The sequence below is a fragment of the Orcinus orca genome, chromosome 16 (assembly GCF_937001465.1).
Source record: "Orcinus orca chromosome 16, mOrcOrc1.1, whole genome shotgun sequence".
Classification (NCBI taxonomy): domain Eukaryota; kingdom Metazoa; phylum Chordata; class Mammalia; order Artiodactyla; family Delphinidae; genus Orcinus; species Orcinus orca.
In genome coordinates, this window is record NC_064574.1 from 12,090,643 (window position 1) to 12,106,780 (window position 16,138).

General features: G+C 50.1%; 1 long non-coding RNA gene across 1 annotated transcript; it reads right to left on the bottom strand.

Moving 5' to 3' along the window:
- Positions 1 to 633: 633 nt before the first annotated feature.
- On the bottom strand, positions 634 to 10,162 carry LOC117197787 (uncharacterized). The gene is made up of 5 exons (XR_007471943.1): positions 10,141 to 10,162; positions 2,411 to 6,175; positions 1,138 to 1,243; positions 931 to 986; positions 634 to 722 (listed from the first exon to the last, which is right to left on the bottom strand). It is a non-coding gene; the product is annotated as an uncharacterized LOC117197787 (long non-coding RNA).
- Between the last annotated feature and the right edge of the window lie 5,976 nt (positions 10,163 to 16,138).

Consider the following 16,138-nt stretch of genomic DNA (forward strand, 5'->3'; position numbering starts at 1 on the left):
AGAGTAGGTGCTCAATAAATGGAAACTGGTAGTCATTACTGCATCTAGCAAGTAATTTCACTCTTCATGTTTTCCCTCTGCCTGGTAGGCCCATCTCTGTACATCTCATATGAACTCCTATGCATCCCTTAAGGCCCCACCTAAATAGTCCCTCCTCTGAGGAGCCATCCCTGACCTCATACAAACAGACACACCACACACACACACACACACACACACACACACACACACACACACACAAGAAGTCCTCTCCTCTGGGCTCCCTGGCACCACACGTGGATGCCTCCTCCAGCAGCCTGGCCACACTACAGGTAGAGGAGCTGATACTATGAGGTTCTCCGTTAGATCACTGGTCCCTGACATGGAGGGATGTGGGTGGAAGGTGTTCTTTCTCTCTCTCTCTCTCATTCGCTCACTCTTGCTCTCTCCCTCTCTTTCTCTCTTTCATTTCTTTTACAATTTCAAACAAAACAGACTCAAAAAATCCCCACAGATATGGGAAAAGCTTATAGTTTCCAGGCAAACTTTGAAAAATTTTCTCAGGACACTACCAGAGCAAAGGACAGTAAAGATTCCAAAAAGTTAAATTCAAGATTGAAAAGCCCTTTAATCATATGTATTACAGATTACTGTTTTTTTTTTAAAAAAGGAATACCACGTGGCAAGGTAAGAAGAATAGAGCAGACCTGTGTGTGCTGATCTGGAACAGTGTCCACGATAAGCTGTCAAATAAAACAAAAATAAAATGAGGGGTAGAATGAGCTATGAAATGTATTGGCTACCATTTGTGTGGGTAGAAAGGAGACAGGAAAGGACAATTTATATATTTGTATTACATAAATTAGCTCTGGGGAAAAGAAATTGGTAAACAATGTCTACTTCTTAGGAGAGAAAGTTGGAGACTGGGGGTCAGGAAGGGTGGAGACTTACTTTTCACTCCATATTCTTTTGTACTTTTTGGATTTTGTACCTCTTACTCAGAGTAGCTGTTCAAAAATAAGCGCATGAATAAAGTTTAGGGCTTTGGAAGACACATACTCCAGCACCAGGCCCTGCCTGATGCAGGAACACTCCTCAGCACCCCTGACAGGCTATCCTGCCTTGAATGCTCCAGCGATGGGGAGCTCAGTAACTCACCAGCCAGCAATCCATCCTGGGGTAACTTTGAAGGGTGGGTTTGGGCTCAAGGAGAGAAGGCAGAAATGTGTTTCTGGGGCTGCAAATAGATGGCTCTCTCTTGCCCCTGAAAGTGGGTAGAAATGTGAGTTCCTGACTAGGGACCTGCTCTGAGGGCCTGCCTGTCCCGAGGCCCAGGCGGGAGATGGGCAGGGTGGCAGGGTGTGCTCTACTGTGACTCAGGCCCCACGGGTGCCTGGGGCACAGAAAGCTTCCCAGGACACAGGGCTGTGATTCAGGGTCACACAGCGGGGCCAACCCCGGCGGCAGCTGGTGGGCCACCAGCACACCCGTGCCCTTCTCATCCTCAAACCCCAGCAGGGCCTCTGTCCCAGGCACACATCACCTGGCTCACCAATGGCCCCCTTGGCAGAGGGTGGCATGGGGAGATTAAGGCTCTGGCACCAGACAACCTGGGTTTAAATCCTGCCTCTGCCATTCACTGGCTTGAGCCTCTGTTTCTCCATCTGTACAGGGGACAGGTATACTGCCTTGCATCCTCATAGGGCTATTACAAAGATGCTCTGAATTCACTGGGTACACACCCTGATCAGCCCCAGCACCGAGTCTGCACTCAGTAAATGTCAGCCGTTACTACTGTGGGTGCCCAGACTGATGTGGGGGTCACTGACACTGGCGCCTCACAGGGAAGCCTGGGTGCCCCCAGTTCACCCTGCATGGCCTGGTGAGCAGGCCCAGAAGGAGCTTGCCTCCAGGGACACCCGGGTTCAGAAAGATCTACCAGGCAATCCCAAGGGAGCCCTAGGTCCCCTGACAGATTGTCAGTTCTACGAGGGCAGAGGCTTTCCTCTGTCTCATTGGCTGTGTCCCACGCTTGGAATAGAGCCTGGCACACAGTCAGGGTGGGCTTCATGGCCGTGTGACCCAGGCCCTCACACAGGGCCCCATGTCAGAAGTTCCCATGCTGGCACCATCCTGAAATTCTTAATTTTGAATGAGGGGCTCTGCATTTAATTTCGTACACGGCAACTAAAATTCTATAACCAGTCACGTACATAGTTGACACCAGTATGGACTTCTGAATAAATGAATGGCCAAATGAATGCTGCCTTATATCATCACTTTTCTCCTTCTACCCTGAGTGTCGTGGATTCCAAGCCTCCTTTTACAGACGGGAAAACTAAGGCTCATGGAGGTGAACAGACGCACCCCAAACCACCCAGAACTAGAACCCAGGCCTATCGGGCCCTAAAGCCCTGGTGCCCATGGCCACCTCAAGTACAGCAGGGTGGCTTCTCTGTGACAGGGGAGGCCAGAGCCCTGTGGATCTCAGGGGAAACTGAGGCTCAGCTCAGGGTACGAGCTGGCCCAGCTTCGCGAGGGTGCCTGCCCGGGAGGCGGCCTGGCCAGGTGCCCGGTCAGGGCGTGGGGACCACTGTGAATCGCTCCTCAGTCCCTGCCAACCACAAGCGGGTTGGGTGAAAGGCGGCTGCTCCCCGCCCGCTTCCCCGCCAACATGGGCCCAAACAATGGGCCTTTGTGCCTGGCGTGGGCGGGTTGTCAAGGTGCGCAGCCCTGGCCCTGAGCCCTGGCCTCAGCCTCCATGAGGGCAAGGGGGCCGGGCCAGTGGGTCTGCGGGGGCCGGGAAATCCAACAGACAAGGAAGCGAGGCCTCCCTAAGACAATCACAGCAAAGGAAATCGGGGCACAGAGAAGGTGCACCAGGTACCCAGAGCCACACAGCACATGGGCATCAGAGGCAGGTCAGCCACCTGGGACGTCAGCCTCCCACTCACTGTGGCCTGAGTGTCCCCACTCTGCAGCAAGGGGCTTGGTTATCCCTGCTGCTGAAACCTGCCCTCAGGGGGGTCAGCAGAGCCAGAATCCCCCTTCCTCTCTCTTTTCACTGCCACCATGTCCCCTTTCCAAAGCAGCTCAGCCAGAAGTGACAACCTTCCCCGCCCCGTCTCTGGAAGTTCCCTGGACTGAATGAGCCACAGAACTGCTAGGAAAATGTTGCCCCCTTGGGGCCCCACCTGACCTGCTCTAGAGCTCCTTCTCCTTTGAAGCCACCTACCATATGCCTGGCAAGAAACTACCTTGTCAGGTAGGCATTGCCATGAGCCCCATTTTACAGGAGAAAATAGAGGCTCTGAGAGGGGGCTGGGCTCGCCCAAGGGCACCCACCCAGGATGCAGCAGTAGTGTGTAGTTAGACTCCAAATATTTCCAATGACCTCCAGGAGGAAGATGGGAGCAAAAGAGCAGGCCCTGCCCTCGCAGCACCTACCATCTAGTGGGAAAGTCAGAAGTCAACAGCAACAACAGTAATAATAACAAGTAGCTACCAGTTATTGAGCATTTACTAAGTACTTTACATATGCGATCTCATTTCATTTTTCCAAAATCACTGGGAGGTGGGTATTATTCTTATCCCCATTTTCCAGATGAGGAAACTGAGAAGCTAAGATGAAGCAACGTACCCAAAGTCAATCAGCTAATAAATAGATTCAAACCCTGACCACTAAATGTCTCTGCTCACTCAACCCTTGCCAGGCAGGGTGAATGATCCCAAATTACAGATGAGGAAACTGAGGCTCTGAGCAGCAAAGTGACATGCCTAAGGTCACATAGCCAGAAAATGAGAGGAGGGATTCAACCCCGGGTTTCTGGCCTCCAGAATCCAAGTCTTGTTTCCTTCCTCCTCCACCTCAACCAAGTTCCCTAAAATGTCCCTCAAAACCATCTGCACCAGCAGCCCCTCATCCTCATCTCCCACCTGATTGGATGCAACAGCCCCTCCACCCCCATCCTCGCTGGCCTCACTCAACACCTAACAGATGCTTATGAAAATCTGGAAAGAGAATCCCAGTTGGGAATAAGCTAAACGTAAAAGTTTGGAGGAGAACGCTGTGGTCTGTTCACAGGACAGATCCTACATCAAGAATAAATAGATGCACTCAAGCTGCTACACCAACAGGGACGGATCTTGGGAACAGAACATTGAGTGGAAAAAAAGCAAGTTGCAGAAGCAAAAGTACAAGTGACACCATCTGTAGACTCACACCCACAACCAAAACAGCGCCCCAAGTCTCTAGGGGACGTGTGTGTGTGTGTGTGTGTGTGTGTATAAAAGCATAAAGATGTTGTACAACCACTTTGGGAAACTGGCCATAGCTACGGGAACTAAACATGTGCGTACTCCATCATCCAACAACCTCACTCTTGAACATAATACTAAAAGAACTACGTTCTTATGTCTACCAAAAGGTATGTACAAGAATGTTCATAGCAACACTATTCAATATACTGGAAACTGGAAATAATATACATCTCCATGGACAGTAGAGTGATTAATAAACTGTGGTCTATTTAAACAGTAGACTACTATGCAGCAGTGAATAGGGGTGAACCATTGACACGAACACGGGTAGATCTCACGGGCACAGGTTGAGTGAAAGCACCAGATACAGAAAAGCACACACAGAATGATTCCATTTGTATGAAGTTCAAGGATAGAAAAACCAAAGGCTAGGAATGGCCTGTGACTCGATCTGGGTGGTGATCCCATGGGCCATCAAACTGTCCAGTTAAGATTTGTGTATTGTACTGTGTGTACTTTGTACCTCCATCAAACAAACAACAGAAGGACAAAGACACCGGTGGAACCATGAACACCAAATCCAGGTCTGCAGTAACTTCTAGGAGAAATATAATTGGGAAGGGGTATGGGGGGCTGGGGGCAGGTGTCATCTATACTGGAGGGTTTTCTTCTTAAGCTGAGTGATGGCTCAATGAAAGCTTATTATATTTTCCTTTAAACTTTTTTGAATGTCTAAAATATGTCATTGAAAAAACAAACCCAAACCAAAGACAATTTCCACAGCTTCTCCTGCTCCAGAAGGCACAATAGCCCCTGCTGCCTACAAGCTGAGGCCCACCCTCCTTTTGCATGCCATTCAAGGTCTCATCCTGGGCCTCAACTTGTCTTTCCAGCCTCCTCTCTCACCCCTCCCCACCAGCCAAGCTGGTCTCCTCACTCTTCTCCTAACACGCCTTAAACATTCCCAGCTACACGCCTTTCCTCCCACCTGGAATGCCCTCCCCATTCCTCTCTACTTGCTCTGTGCCAGGCATTATGCCATGCTTTAAGCTATTAACTCCTGAAATCAGGGGCTGAGCCATGGGGAGATTGGAGCATTGGTTTCAGCCCAAAATAATCTCCATTGGGCCCCCGCCCCCCCAAAAGCTACCCCAAATCATCCAAGCACAAAGAGTGGTCCTGCTGTGCCACAGTTTCAAGACATATGTTCCCACACCCCATTTCCTGAGCCCCTCCAGTAGAGAAATTCTGGCCCACCACTGGATTAATCTTCACTCATCCCTAAGGGTTGGGTCTTTTATCATTCTCGTTTTACATTGGGGGAAACTAAGGCTCAAAGTGGCAAGTGACTTGTTCAAAACGCTCAGCTAATACTGTCTTGTTCCTGAGATCTTTTCATCCCCTGAAAGCTTGCAGTCATGATTGGCCCCAAGCTTGTTCCTGCCTCAGGGCCTTTGCACTTGCTGTCCCCTCTCCTGGAATGCCCTTTTCCTTGATCTTCCAATGCCCAGCTCCTTTTCATCATTCTGGTTTCTGAATTCAGGTCAGAGCAGCATTCCCAGATCCCCACTCCCACCCTCAGTGTAAGGTAGTCCCACCCCTATTTTTATCTATCACACAACCATGCTTTATTCTAGTCACGTAACTTAGCACTGCCTAAAATTGTTCTGTATATTTATTCATTCACTTCTCTTTTATCTGCCACATGCACACCCCCTAAGATATAAGCACCACAGGCAGAGGTTTTGTCATTCAGTGTTGTGTACCAGGGTCTGACACAGTAGGTGCTCAGTGAATGAGCTAGAAGAACACAAATCACTGACTGATTGTGCCTACCCGGGATCACTCAGCGAGGATACAACAAGAGAAGGGCTTCGGTGACCATCTGGGGCCAGAATCTTTGCTCTTCATCATTCAGCTCTGTGAAGGGCCAAGGCTGCATTGTATCCAAAGAAGGAGGAAAGGAAGGTGACAATGGGCCAGTCTGTGTGGCCTGGCAGGTCCCCCCAGAACCCACCAAGCAGGTTGAAAGAGCCCCACATCCCATTGAAAGCATACATTTTTTGCTGTTGATATTTCTGATTTTGTGTAATAGTATGATTTTGCCTTTATGTTATTGTTAATTTTTAGTTTCCTCTTTGTATTTTAGCCCCATTTTCCCAGGTTTTTAGCATTTTCATAGATGCTTATAAAGCCTGTATGGCCCCATAGGTTAGAGATAAAAACAGAGTAAGAGAGAGATGCTGAGATATGGGGAGAAAGAAACAGAAACTTAAGGAGGGACACTGAGGCAGAACAGAGAGAAACAGGTGGACACGGAGAGACAGATGCAGACAGAGAGAGACAGAGAGCATGATGATGACAGAGAGAGAGAGGAGAGACCACAAGGCAGACAAAAGGACCTGACTCCACATCTCCTTAACATAATATGCACCTCAATAACAATGACGATATTTATTGAGCACTTACTACATGCAAGTACATGCTGCACACTTTTATGTGAATAATTGTGTTGGATTCTCACAACCACCCTATGAGGTGAGTGTTACTCTCATTCCTATTTTAAAGATAGGACATTGAGGCACAGAAAGGTCACCCAGCTCACTCCCAGTCACACAGCCAGCGGTGGTGAAGCCAGGTTTAGCCTCAGGTCTGCCCCAGACCCAAGGCTTAACCACTTCCTCCAGTAATGGGTCTTGGGGTTTCTGGATTTGTTTTAGGGCAGCTCTTCTCAAAATCGGCTATACCAGCAAAATGCAAGCCCTGATGCAACAGGGCTGGGGTGGGGCCCAAAACTCTGCATTTCTAACAGCCCCTCAGGTGGGCCCAATGCTGTGGGTCCCAGACCACATTCTCGCAGCAAAAGTTTAGAGGAGTCTGTTACTCTGAGGATCTGATTGGCAGCCACTCTGATCACCATCCATCCCACAGGCCCCGGGGCTCTGTAAGCCCCTTTGGGTCAATCTCTTCTCAGCACTTCCTGTTGCTCTGCTCTCAGATTCCTGGGAATTCCCCATAAGCTGACTGCTCAAGCACACAAAGACAGCTGCACAAAGATGTTCATTGCGGCATTGTTTATGGGAAAGACAAATTGGAACCACCTAAATGTCCACCAGTTGGGGACTGTTAAATACACTGGGATTCATGCAGCCATTGAAAATGGTGGCAGAGCAAACCTCAAAATATGCATGACATCTGACCCACAATTTCACTTCTAGGAATACATCCTACAGACTTGCACATGGGCACAAAGACGTTTGCACAAGGCTATCTGTTGCAATTTGTAGTGGCGAAAGCCTACAAGCACCTCAATATCCATGAATAAGGAACTGGTTCACTAAACGGTCCATTTCTCCAAGGGATTACCACACGGGCTTAAAATTTTAAAAAAAAGGATGGTCCTTATGCACCTATGTGGACCCTCTCCAAGATTTACTGTTCAGTGAAAATAACAAGGCATAGAAACAGTGTGTAAAGTTTTCTACTGTCTGTAAGGAGAACAAGAAGAAAGAAAATATATGCTTTTATTTGTCTATGCATAGAACCCTCTGGAAAGCAAAACAAGAAAACATCTCAACGAGGAACTGAGAGAACAGGGGTGGGAGGGAGACAGCCTTTTTACCATACACTTCTTGTACCTTTGGTATTTGGTACCATATGAATCCATTATCTATCGACAAAGATTAATAAATGTTAAAAAAAAGTTTAAATGATAGAAGAGTGCTACATTTAGGGATGCGGGAGAATGCTTATGATAAATTATCGAGGAGAAAAAGGAGACAACCCAATTTATATAATATAATATTCACATATATCCATGCATGTAGGTATAGAGTGAAATATCTGGAAAGACTGTCGCTAAACTGTTAACAACTCGAGTCACTGCTATTTATGCACTACCTGCGTTAATTCATTAATCCTCACAACAATGGCAGGAGATGGACAGACTGATATTGTCCTCATTTCACAGATGGAGAGATCAAGGCCCAAGAGGTGAGGTCTCCTGGCCAAGGTCTCACAGCCAGGGCAGAGTGGGATTTAGAGCAACAACCATCGGGCTGCAGGGCCCTCTCAGTTCAAATTGGGTGATTTTGACTTTCTGCTTTGAATTTTTCTGCACTGCTGGAAATTGAAACAATGAACGTACTTATCTGTCTGTCTGTCTCTCCCCGTCTCTCTCTTCCTACATCCCTCTCCTTTTAAACAAAGCTTTTAAGAAAAGACCCTCAGGACACCCACGTCACCACATCAGCAGCCCCTCCCCTGGCACTCATGTCCCCCGGGGACTTGCCCTTGAGCCCCAGGTATGGAGAATCATGAGGGCGGTTTTTAAAAAGAGTACAGTGTGTATAAAGCCAGGGCAGGGGAGATGTTCTAGATAAAAGGGCACCAAAGAGACCCGATCAAATGCAGGGCCTGATCCTTGATTAAAGTCCAGACAAGAAAAGTACACACACACACACACACACACACACAAAGAGCTATCGAGGACACTCTGGAGCAACCTCAGTAATTTGGACACAGACCGGATATTAGGTAATATGACTGGATCAATGCTAAATTTCTTGGATGTGATAATGGCACCGGGGTTGTGTCTGAGAATGCCCTTGTTCTTCAGAGGTGCTTGCTGAAGTATTTAGGGTGAAGGGTCAGGATGTCTGCAACTTACAAACACTTCAGCAAAAATCATGGGGAGAGAGAGAGAGAGAAGAATGCCCATGGAGCCAAGTGTCGTCAGTTGGGGAATCTGGGTGAAGGCACTACAGCGGTTCATTGCAAGGTTTTTGCACTTTTCTAGAAAGTTTGAAAATTTTCAAACTAAAAAGTTGGGGGAGATCAGTGGTTGTCAGCAGCTGGTGATACCAAAAGACACTGACTACAAAGGAACACCAGGGAACCTTCCGGAGTGATGGAAATATTCTATATCTTGATCATGGTGGTGGTTATGCAACTGTATAAGCTTGTCAAAATGCATAGAACTGTACACCAAAAAAGAGTGAACTTTACTGTATGTAAATTATACTTCCCAAAAGGTGACTTTAAAAAAGAGAAATTGGAGAAGACAAAGAGCCAGCAGGGCCCCAACCCACACAGGCTCTGGGAACACAGTGGGTCCTGCCGTGAGCCAGCCTTGCCTGAGCCTGTCCCACTGTGGACCCAGGGGTTCAGCAATGCATAGGGGCTGGCCCTCCAGGTCCTGGGACCCAGAGCCTGGCCTCGGGGAGCATCTAGGCACCCATTAGGAGCTTCCTCCCAAGCCTCTTCGGCCTGAGTGCAGGGCCTCAGTCTCCCCGGGGCCAGCAGAGAAATACCGAATAACTCCCTTGTGTGTCCTGGAGAAAGCAGGTCTGAGCGCCCCTCATGAGGTGTTCTCAGTGGAGACAGAGGGTCAGCAGGAGTGACCACTCATCATCACTTGACCCACCCCGCCACGCCACCACTGGGTACAGGGGCCCAGAGGAGGGAAGCAACTTGCCCAAAGTCACACAGCAAGTCAGGTAGCTCTGTCTGGGATGGATCATTCCTAAACTAAATCTTTGAGCCTGAAGTCGTCGCATCCAACCACGCCCATTTCTCAGACTGAAAGACCGAGGCCCAGGACTGTGTCAGAGCACAGATTAGCAATGCCTTGGGAACCCCGGACGCTGTTGCTGTGGCCCTATTTGGTGTGGTTCCCACAGGCTTCTCATGGGGGGTTATGGGAGGTGGGGTGTGAGCCTCCAGTCCTGGCCACCATCCTCTGTCACCCTTGCTGTCCCCTCCCAAGCTTTCTCTGCCCCCACCCCACAGTGGCCGAGGGAGGACAGGGAGGAGTCAGGGGTCCCACGCCTGCCCCCCACCACCCCAGGGAGCGCCCACATGGCAAAGAGCCACGGATTCTGCCCAGCCCACGAAACTCACCTCACCCAGAACCTGTTTCAACTCCTCCAGCTCTGCTTGGCAGCTGTGGAGGCCTCGTTAAGTGATGTCAGTGCTTCCCAGCCACCACCTGAAGAAGGCGAGGGGGCACCAACCAACAATGGAGCCCTATGGCACACTCCCCAGAGACCCCCGGGCAGGAGGGCAGAGGCAGTACAGTGCCCTGCCAGGCTGGGCCTGGGGAACAGGGGCCTCGCTGCCGAACGGCCAAGCCACCTTCTCCCCGCGCAGGCCTGTGTGGGTCCCGCAGAGTTGTTTAACCTCCTTAATTAACCGGCAGTGTTTACGAGGCCACCTTGGAAGGCCCCCGGGGCTTCAGGGAAGGCTGGGGGCTGGGAACTGGGGGCAGGGCCCCCCAGCCATGGCAGGCTCAGAGGCTCCTCACTAAGTGGAACAGAGAAGAAGCCCCCATCCCACACTAGAGAGTTGGGGGCAAAACAGGCCATCCTCCCCACGTCAGCTGTCTGATGCTGGGAAAGTGGCCTCACCTCTCTGGGCCTCGGTTTCCACTGGGAAGAAGGGCAGGGTGGCGGCGAGACTTGATTAATGACTGTTTGTGAAAAGGTCCCAGAGATGCTGCTGACAACAGGCCCGGCTATTATTCTGGGAAGGCATCGAAGGGTGTCTGAGCCCGTAATTAACCAAGAGGATGAAAACAGTAAGGAAGGAGAAGGCCTCGCCCAGGCCTGCCCGCTGCCCCCAACGTCCGCCCTCCTGCCCCAGCAGGGCTCCTGCTCAGGACAAGGGGACCCAGGGAGACGGACCCCAGCCTGGGCCCTGAGCCTTCTGTTCCTCTTCTCAGCACCGAGATTACTAAACTATGTCCATCCATTCTTTCACTCATTCATTCATTCCACAAGTGTTTATTAAGCACCTACTGTATGCCAGTCAGTACAGCAGCAAACAAAATAGACATGGTCATGCCCATGAGAGCTCAGTCTACTACAGGAAGTAAATGATAAAAAAATAAGAATCCATCAAAGGAGCAGGATATTTTTTTAAGGTGGTGTGATAGGGAACAATGGGCAGAGACTTGAGTTCAAGGGCTCAGGGTGGGCTTCTCTGAAGAGGTGACATTAGATCTGAGAACTGAAGGATGAAATGGAGCCGCCATGGGAAGAGTGTTCCAAGCACAGGGAAGTGCATGTGCAAAGCCCCTGGGGTGAGGAACTGGTGTGTTGGAGGAGGCTGGAGCAGGAAGCAAGAAGGGGAGAGTTGTGGGAGGTGAGGTCAGAGACGGGGGCAGGGTGGGGAGCAGATCAGGCCGCACCTGCTGCACAGATGAGCGTGTATTGCATCCCAGGACAGTGGGCAGCTATGGGAGAATTTTAAGCAGGGGAGGGACCAGGGTGGGATCCTCTCCCGGTGCAGTGTGCAGGGCCTGGTCAGTGCACACGTGCAGGTGAACTTAAAATCCAAATGGCTGAAGACCCTAATGATGACTACCTTGCCTGTTTGTAGAGTACTTTCCTACTTGGGATTCAAAGCTTGGCCCTATTGCTTCCTGGCTGTGTGATCTTGGGCCTCTGTTTCCTCTCCTGTGAAACCCAGATAACAGATTCTTCCTTTGAAATGGGGACAGGCACTCCCAACTCAAATGGAGATAATGATTTAAATCCCCATAAACTCACAGAGCAAGAACTTCCTGAGCACCTATTATGTGGAGTGAAAACCTGCAGGGTGGACCTGCCATGAGAAGCTTGAAGGGGACACCCAACTGCTCCTGAGAGCTCTGGAGCATCAATGCCTGAGTTCAGATCCCAGCTCTGCCCCTTAGAAGCTGTGTGCCTTGGCCAAATGTCTTGGCCTCTCTGAGCCTCAGTTTCCTCATCTATAAAATAAGGTTAATAGTAATACCTACCTCGTGAGCTTGTCGGAAGGATTAAATTAGTTAATATATATAAGACAGATAGACAAGGCCTGGTGCAAAGTGCTCATTTCCGGTTCGTTTTTCATTATCCATTTCCTAAATTCTTTCTTTAAGCTCCCCACCTGTTTGCCCCCCACCAACATCCCAATGTTGGATCTCTCGGCTCAATCACTACCCAACAAGTCCAGTCTCACCTCTGGACTGTTTCCTCCCAGCAACAGGAGGGATCCTGTAAATCACATTTCTCCTCTGCTCAATGCTGCAGTGGCTCCCCACTGTTCCCAGGCCAGAGTCCCCACAAGGAGACTGACTGCATGTCCCCCGCCACCTCTTGTACCACCCTCATCCTCCCACCTTGCCCCCAGCACGAGCGACTTCCAGTTCTCTGAATGTCCTGCCTCCGGTCCTTTGCACATGCTGTCCCTTTTTCCTGGAATGTCCTTCCTCCCAATATTCTGCCGGAGTTAACTCTTCCTCCTGTGGGAAGTCATCGGGGCTCCCTAGCGCTGCCGCATGCTGCTCACTTAGTACCCTGGGCTCCCCCCACACAGCACCTGTTGATGGACATGTCAGAGCTCCCAGCTAGACTGGGAAGACGCCAGCAGCAGGAACCAGGTCTGAGGTACCTCTCTTCTGCAAGGCCCGGAGCATGTCGGGGAGGAGGGAGTGACAAATGGGGTAAGTGTTTAAGGTGAGCTGAGGTGGGTGACTTGAGCCAAGTTGAGCTGAGTGCAGTTAAATCAATCTTAGATGAGGTGAGTGGAGGAGATGAGGTGAAGTGGAGCTGAGTTGAGCATTAAATTGAGCTGGATTGACTTGAGTGAATCGAAGTGAGTGAAACTGAGGTGACTTGACTGAGTTGGACAGAGATAAGCTGAACCGAGTTGAGGTTAGGTGAGCTAAGTTAGGATGAGTTGAGTTAAATTGAAGTGGGTTTTAAACTGAATTGAGTTATATTGAACTGAGGTGCATAGAGCTGATGTACAGTGAGTTAAATGAGCTGAGATGAGGCATTAAACTGAGTGAGTTTAACTGAATTGAAGTGAGTTGAGTTTTGTTGAGTTGAGTTGAGGAGTTGAGCCAAATCAAGTTTAGGTGCATTTTAAACTGAATTGAGTTAAACCAAAGTTAATAAACTCTTTTTTTTTTTTAATTGCTGCCTCCTAAGGAGCATTTTTGGACAGTTTTTTCCTGATTGCCTCCCTATGAAGTTTTGATGCCTGTTTTTAATGTACTATTATATAACTGTTTATTTTTTTGTATGTATATCTATGCTTTATACATAAAAACATTAAGAGTTTTTCACCCCACAAGAATCGATCTACGCCCTCTTAGGGGCAGTACCATCCCCACCCACACCCACCCCCCTGCCCTTGAGGATGTGTAAGTTAGGCTGAGCTGAGGTGGACAGTTTCAGCTCTTCAAAGGGGATCTGTCTTGTCTTCCTGGAGGCAGGAGTCACTGACAAGGGCTGAGACCCCTGGAGAAGACTGAGGCAGAGGCCAGGCCGATCTCAGTCCCAACTCCCCTTCCACCCTGCCCAGTTCCATTCAGCCCATTCCCTCATGTATGTAAAAGAAGGAAAAATAAGCACACAGGCCCTGAAGCAGGTATGTGCTCAGTGTGTTGAGTTTCACTGAGGGAGGCCCATGTGGCTGGAGAAGTGAGGAGGAGATGGATAGGAGGAGGTGAGGTCCTTGTGGGACAGGGGGAGGAGTTTGGGTTTTATCCTAAGGGCAGTAGGGAGCCATGGAGGATTCTGAGCAGGGGGACATGACCTGCATGTAACGAGAGCCTCTGGATGCAGACAGAATGAACTCCCCACTGGTCCAGGATGGTGTGTCTGATTGGCCGAGCCAAGTCACATGTCTATGCTCTAGCTGCAAGGGAGACTGGAAACCTAGCCTCATATTCCCAGCATCCTTTGTGGAAGGCAGAATTTGCCCATAGAGCAGGGAATTCTCCAAACATTAGAAGGAGATCCAGATCCTGGACAGTTGAAAAATAATGGCCCGAAGTGTCCAATAGTAACAAAAATAAGTAAAGTGCTATGGGGCTGGTTGGGTGGGAGGAAAAAGGCCCAGGCTAAGCCTGGTAGTGGCTGCCCCTTTCCCAAGACCCCAAGCCAGCCCTCATATATGCAAAGCCACTCCCTGGTCCCCAGCCTGGGACACGGACCCTGGAAACTCACCACTGGATCCCGGAATCTTGGGCCAAGAGTTGCCAGTTTCACTGCTTTCTTTAACCATTAAAAGGCTATCCCGGGCTTCCCTGGTGGCGCAGTGGTTGAGAATCCGCCTGCCAATGCAGGGGACACGGGTTCGAGCCCTGGTCCCAGAAGATCCCACATGCCACAGAGCAACTAAGCCTGTGCACCACAACGACTGAGCCTGTGCTCTAGAGCTCGCGAGCCACAACTACTGAGTCCGCGTGCTGCAACTACTGAAGCCCGCAAGCCTAGAGCCCGTGCTCTGCAACAAGAGAAGCCACTGCAATGAGAAGCCCACGCACCACAACGAAGAGTAGCCCCCGATCGTCGCAACTAGAGAAAGCCCACGTACAGCAACGAAGACCCAACACAGCCAAAAATAAAATAAAATAATAAATTAATTAATTTTTTAAAAAAAGGCTATCCCATCTGTACCCATGGTGGCCCTAAGGGGCCCAGTAGGACATACATCCAGCAATGCACGCACCCAGAGAGACCCCCCTACCCTTACAAAAAGACAGGCTCTAGAGTCGAGCAGATTGAGGGTCCAACCTCTGGCTAATGACTTCACCTCCCTGAGCCTGCTTTCTCACTGTGCAAGTGGTAGAAATATCCCCACCTCACAAGGGAAGGAAGTCACCTCCCACCCAGGATATCAGGGTGGTCTCACACAGGTCATCAGAGACACAAAGACCCCGATGACATTCCCAATGACCATGCACCTACTAAGTGCCAAGTGTCAGACTGGACAACTTACACCTACAGCCTTAACCCCCACAGCAAGCCACAGAGGCAGGGCCGGGACTCAGACCCAGGGCTGCCTGACGCTCCATCCCTGCTATCATGTATTGAGCACTAGCTGTATGCCTGGCCCTGCTCTAGACGCTTTACCTGAATCATCCCACTTAGTCCTCACCACACTCTGTGAGGGGAATGCTATGATTATTATCTCATTTTCCAAATGAGGAAATGGAGGCTCAGAGAGAGATGTGAACTTGGCCATGTTCACACAACAGGACAGGGGCAGAGCTGAGATTCAAGCCCCAGTGAATCTCAGCCCCAATGCCCAGCCCTTCATTTCCCCTCTGCACACCTGGCTCAAGACACACCTCCTCCACGAAGCGTCTCCAAGCCCAGATTCCACCACTGCACACCCCCTAGCACTCAGTTTGGCTTTCCCACGTAGTTGTTTGCCATGAGCTGTGAGCGTCATCTTTCCTAGAATTTTTCCTTTGACATTCCTCCCCCACCCCGGCTCTCCACCGGCTTGGCCGACCACAGGGGACCCTGGACCAGCCAGAGCCCCACCTGCTCCATAATGATTAATTAAACCCCGAACTGTGACCTACATTCTTGGTCCAAGCTTCGTGCCTAGTGACCTCAGCCAGGCGTGGTGAGGGTGGGAGGGATGGGGAAACAGTGGAGACATTCCGTGGGATGATGGGGTCTCCCCGCTTCACCCGCCACTCCCTGAGAGGACCTTTGGCAATCAGAGAAAGCAGTGGGTTTACCAAGAAAAGGAGGAAGAAAACGCGGGCAGAAGGCAAGAAGCATGGATGAATCAACACCCAGCGGGTGGGTGGGGGCCTGGAGAGTGGACTCCGTGGAGCTGCTGGCCGAGGAGGGGTCAACATCCCCAAAGGCATAAGGACCTCAGCAGAGAGAGGAGAGACGACACATGTTTGAGCACCAGTGTTCAGCTGTTATCCACTCAGACCTCCCTGACTCCACCCAGCAGCCCTGCAAGGCAGGTACCCACGTCCCCATTTAATGTAGCAAGACATGGAAGATCAAAAACATAAAGTGACTTGTCCCAGGTCACACAGCACCTAAGTAGTGCAGCTGGGATTCAAACCAGTGTCTATGGCTCAGAAAAAGGGTTAAAACAAAAGCCTTTATAG